The sequence below is a fragment of the Polypterus senegalus genome, chromosome 9 (genome assembly GCF_016835505.1).
Source record: "Polypterus senegalus isolate Bchr_013 chromosome 9, ASM1683550v1, whole genome shotgun sequence".
Lineage (NCBI taxonomy): Eukaryota > Metazoa > Chordata > Cladistia > Polypteriformes > Polypteridae > Polypterus > Polypterus senegalus.
In genome coordinates this window covers 89,089,956-89,097,317 of record NC_053162.1, presented here as the reverse complement: position 1 = coordinate 89,097,317, position 7,362 = coordinate 89,089,956, and positions in this window count along the sequence as shown.

The following is a 7,362-nucleotide window of genomic DNA, read 5'->3' as shown; positions in this document are numbered from 1 at the left end:
GTCTATACACTTCCATGCACAAACCTTGCTTTGCTTTTGTTTCCTTTTTCCTTCACTAACTCCCCCTAGTGGTCCCCACGGAACCCACCATGGCAGCCCTATGTGACCACAACTCCCATGCTGTCCTGCAGGGACTCACCACAAGTGAAACTGCCCCTCCAGTGTATATGGGGATATAATGCATATGGAATGTACTTGCCAACTGTCTCACGCTTCTGGCCTCTGGACCAGGAAAGGCCCTGGTAATCATCCCTGTCTGGGAACTTCTTCAGCCCAGTTGCCCATTCACAATGCTGGTGTCCCAGCTGGTTAAGGGATTCATTGCGGCTGGGATGCAAGTCCTGGTGTACTAGCTGTACATAATGCCCCTTCATGCACACTTCCTGGTCAGAAGGAGCAATGTCACACCTCCCTTCCTGACCATCCATATAGGCATTCTGGACAGGCAAAAGAATGGGGTCAATTCTGGCTTGGATGCTCTTCTGTGCATCACACTGCACATCTTCTCTCTGACACACTATTTTGGACTTTTAGCCAACAAATTATTCAACAGAAACACCACTAAGGCTTCTTTATGGCAATATACTTTTATAGTGCCTCACTGGGACTGCTCTCTTATCATTAGCCAAGTCTTAGGTTTTCTTATGTTTGTAATTCTTATGTGCATTTCACAGGGTTTGTTGTTCTTATTATTGTTTAATATTTCTTGAGCTTCTGTAAAAAGTCCATTGTGGGCAAATGAAGTGCTATCTATCTATCTATCTATCTATCTATCTATCTATCTATCTATCTATCTATCTATCTATCTATCTATCTATCTATCTATCTATCTATCAGGGCTTGTGGGAATTGCATCTATTATTTTAAAATACCATGTAGTTTGCCTTTCTAAAGGGAGAACATTCTGTTGCTCTTTCGCAGCGAAAAAGGCTTTCATTATTACTACTTTTTCCTGTTGTGGAATTAGTCTGAAAACAAAAATACATAAGTTGTGCACTTTGAGAATCCATTGCTGTGACCAATCAGCCATGTGTTTCAAAGATTTAAATTCGTAGTTTAGAATTTTACAAATGATACTGAGATTGATTTTTATACAGTACCATACATAGGTCAAGCTTTAAATCAATCCTCTAAATATAATGAATATGGCTGCAGCTTTCTGTTTAACCATCCATCCATTTTCTAATCGGCTTATCCATTTCAAGAGTGTGGACAGCAGGTTAGTGCTAGTGTTTGGACAAACATTTCTGTGGTTCAGCTCATAATGCTTTAAAGCAGGGGTTCCCAAATGTGATCCTGAGGAACCCCTATGGCTGCAGGTTTTTCTTCCAACCAACTTCCATTTTTCATTGGACTCTTAGCCTAATTAAGTGAGTCATTATTTCCCAATTTCTGTGTTTTGGACTCAATGTAGAAATTACAAACTAAGTTTGGTAGATTTTTATTAAAATGTAACTAGGGGGCTTTGCCCCATGCTCGCTTTGCTCGCCAACACCCCTGGCCTGTGCTACACGCCAGCCACTTCGCATCTCTGCTGCTCGCATATGTGGATTTCACTTTCACCAAACAACAAATCTTTTAATACTTGTGGATATGCTTCTTCATTGGGAAGAAACACTACTTTTCAACTGATGGCAACACGAATTAGATGATCTACAAGTGTCCGACTTAAAGTTTAAATCCAAACAATATATTTGATCTCTTTTCGCTGTTCTGTTATTTCACTGAATAATAATTTCCATTTGTTTGCACTAATGTACGTAGCATGTATTTCTCGAGATAACGGAATAATTTTATTGAGATCTCGATAAAGCAAAAGATCTTGATTTCTCGAAATTATGAAATAATTGTATCTAACATTTAATGTTTAGCTTATTGAAGCCACGTCCTCTTTGAAATGGCAGAAGAGCAGAACTGTATTAATCAGCGCATCACATTTTTGTTCAATCAAGGGCTGATGCAGGCTGAAATATGTTTATGCCTTAGTTTAGAGAATAATAACGTTAGAATCCATCATTGAAGAAGACAGTTATCAAGGCTTCAGCTGTAAAGGTGTAGCAATCTAAGCGAGCCTGATACCAGGAGCATAGGTTAAGTTTAATTTTCTAGAGATCGTGATAAAATGATTCCATTATCTCAAGGAAATAAATTTTTGTTTTCTCGATATCTCGATAAAATTAGTCTTTCATCTCAAGGAGACAATTTAAAAAAATAACGATATTGCATGTCCTCTCTTGGCTTCTGTACTAATGCGATCTTTACTATAACTTTTTTGAGACTTTTGAATTTTAGTACTTTCATTATCTGTAATCTGCTCTGCACATGTATCGCACCAATGTTTTTGAATTTTTTATGACATTCTACTTTGTCATCTACTATTTGTCTTTTATTTCTGGCTCCGGGCTTGCTTAAATCTCTTGGCACAAAGTCTCGTCTCGCGGGTAGTGAAAGTATCTAACTGAAAAAGTCACGTCTTGTCCCAGGCTAAAAAGTTTCATCTTGTCCGAGGATTTTTTTTTATCAAAATAGAGAGATAAGCACTTATATAGGGATTATGTAGGGTTTTTTTTAAGTCATTAACATTATTTTCAACCTAATTTTCATTCTGCTTTTCCAGTTGTTCTGGTTATTTAATTGATTATTTACTAATTAGCAACTTTGACACTAAAGTCATTGCTACTTTCATCACCCCGGGTGTCTGTTGTGCTGGTTGTTAATTGTCACTATTAGGGTTAAATGAAGGGAGCAAACTATACAGGAAAAGGGGAAAATAATAGGAAAACAACAAAAGAGAGTTAAGCATTTATAACGTTAGAAAAAAAATAGAAGTATTTTTAAATGTCTTTGAAATGTAGTACTAGGGTGTTGTACCGTGTTAGCCATTATGAATGTAAAGAAGAGCCAAGCAAAATGACACCTTTTATTGGCTAACTAAAAAAAACATACTGTTGTGTTTTTCTGAATGCAGAATAAGAGAAGAGTAAAAAAGGCCAGCTAAATAAATGAGATCAGTTGTTATCAATTATTGGAACAAAAACCTGCAGCCACAGTGGGTCCCCAGGATCGAGTTTGGGAACCACTGCTTTAAAGCATAGGGCAAATCTGATTAATGATGCAGCATGAAATGTGTTAATACAACATCACACTCACAGAGACACAGAATTAGCAACCCTGCTAAAACAACAGATCTATGCTGTTCATTGGGTTTTTGAAGCTAAATGTAATATTCATGTGTATAACTGTTAAATTGTGAAAGTGCATGCAACACACACTGAATGTAATGTCATCTTCTGTCAGGAGAAATTATTACATTCAAAATCTGTCCAGATCAGTGGCTAATTCAGAATTAGTGCACAGACATCAGCAAAAACAAAGTCTAATCACTTAGGTGAGACATCTTGAAAGCAACAGACCAAAGGCTGTTTAACAGGAATTCTGAAATGATGGATTCATCTTCAGTTGACAAGCTTGATTCCACAGGTAGCTTTAAAGTTGTGACAAATCTCAAAAAGGTGGGAGTAATTTAGAAAATTAAAGCATCGAGTGACAACTGAAATTTGAATTAATTTGACTTGTCCATTAAATATTCTTCAGTAGGGGTAATTAACTAGTGTCATGTGCATAGGGAGCAGGTTAAGGGCTCTGGTGATTGTAATTTCCTGCTGCACCAGGTGATGGTGCTCTATCCTAATGCCTTTTCTCTTCCTCCCAGTCTGGTAAATTGACAGCTGTAACACCACTGATGTCACTTCCAGTGTTCACCCACCTGGACCCACCTCTTCCTGCCATAAGGACTCAATGCTGGAAGATCCAGCATCTTAAGGCAGTTCTGTCCTGAACTCAAGTCTGAAAAGACATCTTTGCAATTATTGCATGTTTTTCATTTTGTCAATAATATTATTTTGTCTCGTCTTTCTATTACACTAGGACATATCTCCTCTATATGTAGATGCAAACATAAATTTCACAATTGTAAGAATATACTGTAGACCACAACTCAAATCACATCTGGCCTGTAGAAAAATGCACTGCATTAACACTTTCCTATCTGCTGCAAAAATTAAAAATACTGCAATACACATTAAAAATATATGAACATATCTTTCAGTATAATGTAAAATATATGCAATTTTAACACATATTTTTAAGATTATATGTGGACATATGCTTTAGTATAATATAAAGTACAGTATATGCAATTCATATATAAGGTATATTTTCTGATCCAATTGGATTATTTCATCAAATTGGATGGCCAGCCCAGACTCCACTATGAAGGAGTAGAATGACAGTTGGCCAAGGACTCCAGGACTGTAACCTTGCTTTGACTTTCTCTTTTTTCTCCTCTATTGTCAACTGACATCATTTAATCAGTTAATTATTGGACAAATATTGTTAGTTTATATTTACATTTAATCAGTTTCTTCCTCTGTGTGTTTTAACAAATTTGCATATATATGTGTACCAATTCTATATTTAGTAATTAGTATAATCTATATAAAAATTGTTGCAATCAGGATAGGGCGCTTTCCAAAAAAAAAATTGTATTGTATATTTTTAATATATTTGAAATATGATTAAACATTGTCTTGGGCACCAAGCATTGACTGACATCACTGCCGGGATGGTTTAAGGTGTCCTACCTGGCCCGTAGGCCAATTTAAGGGAAGAACAGGGAGAGACCACTCATATGGACTATGTACTTTCTGGATACAACAGGTGATAGTTTCCCTGTGCTACAGTGCATGCATGGATACACGCAGGGCAGGCTGGGAATTGTAGTCCCGTTAGACAGCCCTGTTGGAATCCATGGATGCTGCCAGGAACTGCCTAACCCAGAAGTGCTTCCAATATGTAGTACTGTAACACCAGAGGAGAGGAAAGACAAAGAGGGGAAACATGATCATTGCTTGTATTTTGTGCTTGTGCAACATCTGAAAGAAGCCTATGAGAGGTATTTATGAAAAATAAAACCTTGATTTGAACTGGGGACCTGTGTTTGTGTTGGTGAGTTTGGGGCTTGGGGCTCAGTTGTGCCCCTACTAGTTATAATATATATTCCATATAATACTGTATATTGTAAGAAACATATTTCCTTTTTTTCTTATTAATTTTATTTGAAGAAAACAACATTCCATATGATCATATCTAACAAACAAAATACCATTTTTCCAAATACAATATGCATAAGACAAGCAATATACTGTTTGTCCAGTTCCATGTTTCATACATATAATTCATTTATTTGGCTTAGCTTTCATCTAGAATAAATAAAGCTGTCCCAAGTAGCTGAAGTAGGCAGCTGCCTCAGCATAGAGGCTGCAATTTATCATGTTAAAACAATTATGTATTTTTTCTTTGATATTCAGGAAACACAGTATTTGTTCCTCACTATAGCACTCACTTTAGACAGTAAATTGGAACAATGAAAACAGTAAAGGGAGGCAGAGTGAGCTGCAAAATACTTTACTATATTCATCCATCCATCCATTTTCCAACCCGTTGAATCCGAACACAGGGTCACGGGGGTCTGCTGGAGTCAATCCCAGCCAACACAGGGCACAAGGCAGGAACCAATCCTGGGCAGGGCGCCAACCCACCGCAGGACACACACACACACACACCAAGCACACACTAGGGACAATTTAGAATCGCCAATCCACCTAACCTGCATGTCTTTACAAGATAAACAGATTTGTTTAAGTAGTTACTGGCAAACAAATTGTTACATGTAATTCTTCAATATTAGTTTCTGGAGATAAATAAATCTACTATCAGGCTAACAAATTTAAATAAAAATAGGTCTGGAATATTACCACATTCTAGGGATTGTTCCTGCCTTGTGCCCAATGCTTGCTAGGACAGGTTCCAGCTTCCCTGCAACCCTGCTCTGGATAAGTAGGTTTTGGTGGCAGATGGATGGATGGTTCTTAAGCAAACGTTAAATTTGTGAAAAGTTGTACATTCTCAAGTAGCATATCAAAATACAAGGCAACAAGCTTCTATTAAAATGGTACATTAGCATATCAAAAGCACGAAGATTAAAGAATTAAAAAGCTCTTAAGATGCATTTTTTTGTAAATCACCTACTGTAATAATTTACAAAACAAGCACATACTTTGATACAGACTCTGTTCTAATAACAGAACATTGCAGGTTAAAATCTTTTTATTTACATGTCTGAGGCTAACAAGGGGTCTAGAATCTGTGCTGTGTCACAATGTAATATTGTCCAAGATATAGCTCAGTATAGAAAAAACACCCATCAGATATCTATTGGACTTTATATATATATATATATATATATATATATATATATATATATATATATATATATATATATATATATACTCAGCTAGTACTCAGCTACTATATATATATACTCAGCAAAAAAAGAAACGTCCCTTTTTCAGGACTGTGTATTTCAACAATAATGTTTTAAAAATCCAAATAACTTTACAGATCTTCATTGTAAAGGGTTTAAACAATGTTTTCCATGCATGTTCAATTAACCATAATCAATTAATTAACATGCACCTGTGGAATGGTCGTTAAGACCTTAACAGCTTACAGAAAGTAGGCATTTAAGGTCACAGTTCTAAAAACGCAGGAAACTAAAGAGACTTGTCTACCGACTGTGAAAAACACCCAAAGAAAGATGCCCAGGGTCCGTGCTCATCTGCGTGAACGTGCATTAGGCATGCTGCAGGGAGGCATGAGGACTGCTGATGTGGCTAGGGCAATAAATAGCCATGTCCGCACTGTGAGACGCCTAAGACAGCGCTACAGGGAGACAGGAAGGACAGCTGATCATCCTCGCAGTGGAAGACCACGTGTAACAACACCTGCACAGGATCGGTACATCCGAATATCACACCTGCGTGACAGGTACAGGATGGCCACAACAACTGCCCGAGTCACACCAGGAACACACAATCCCTCCATCAGTGCTCAGACTGTCCGCAATAGGCTGAGAGAGGCTGGACTGAGGGCTTGTAGGCCTGTTGTAAGGCAGGTCCTTACCAGACATCACCAGCAACAACGCCGCCTATGGGCACAAACCAACCTTCGCTGGACCAGACAGGAGTGGCAAAAAGTGCTCTTCACTGATGAGTCACAGTTTTGTCTCACCAGGGGTGATGGACGGATTCGTGTTTATCGTCGAAGGAATGAGCGTTACACCGAGGCCTGTACTCTGGAGTGGGATCGATTTGGATCGATGGCTAGGGCCATTCCCCCCAGAAATGTCCAGAAACTTGCAGGTGCCTTGGTGGAAGAGTGCGGTAACATCTCACAGCAAGAACTGACAAATCTGGTCCAGACCATGAGGAGGAGATGCACTGCAGTACTTCAAGCAGCTGG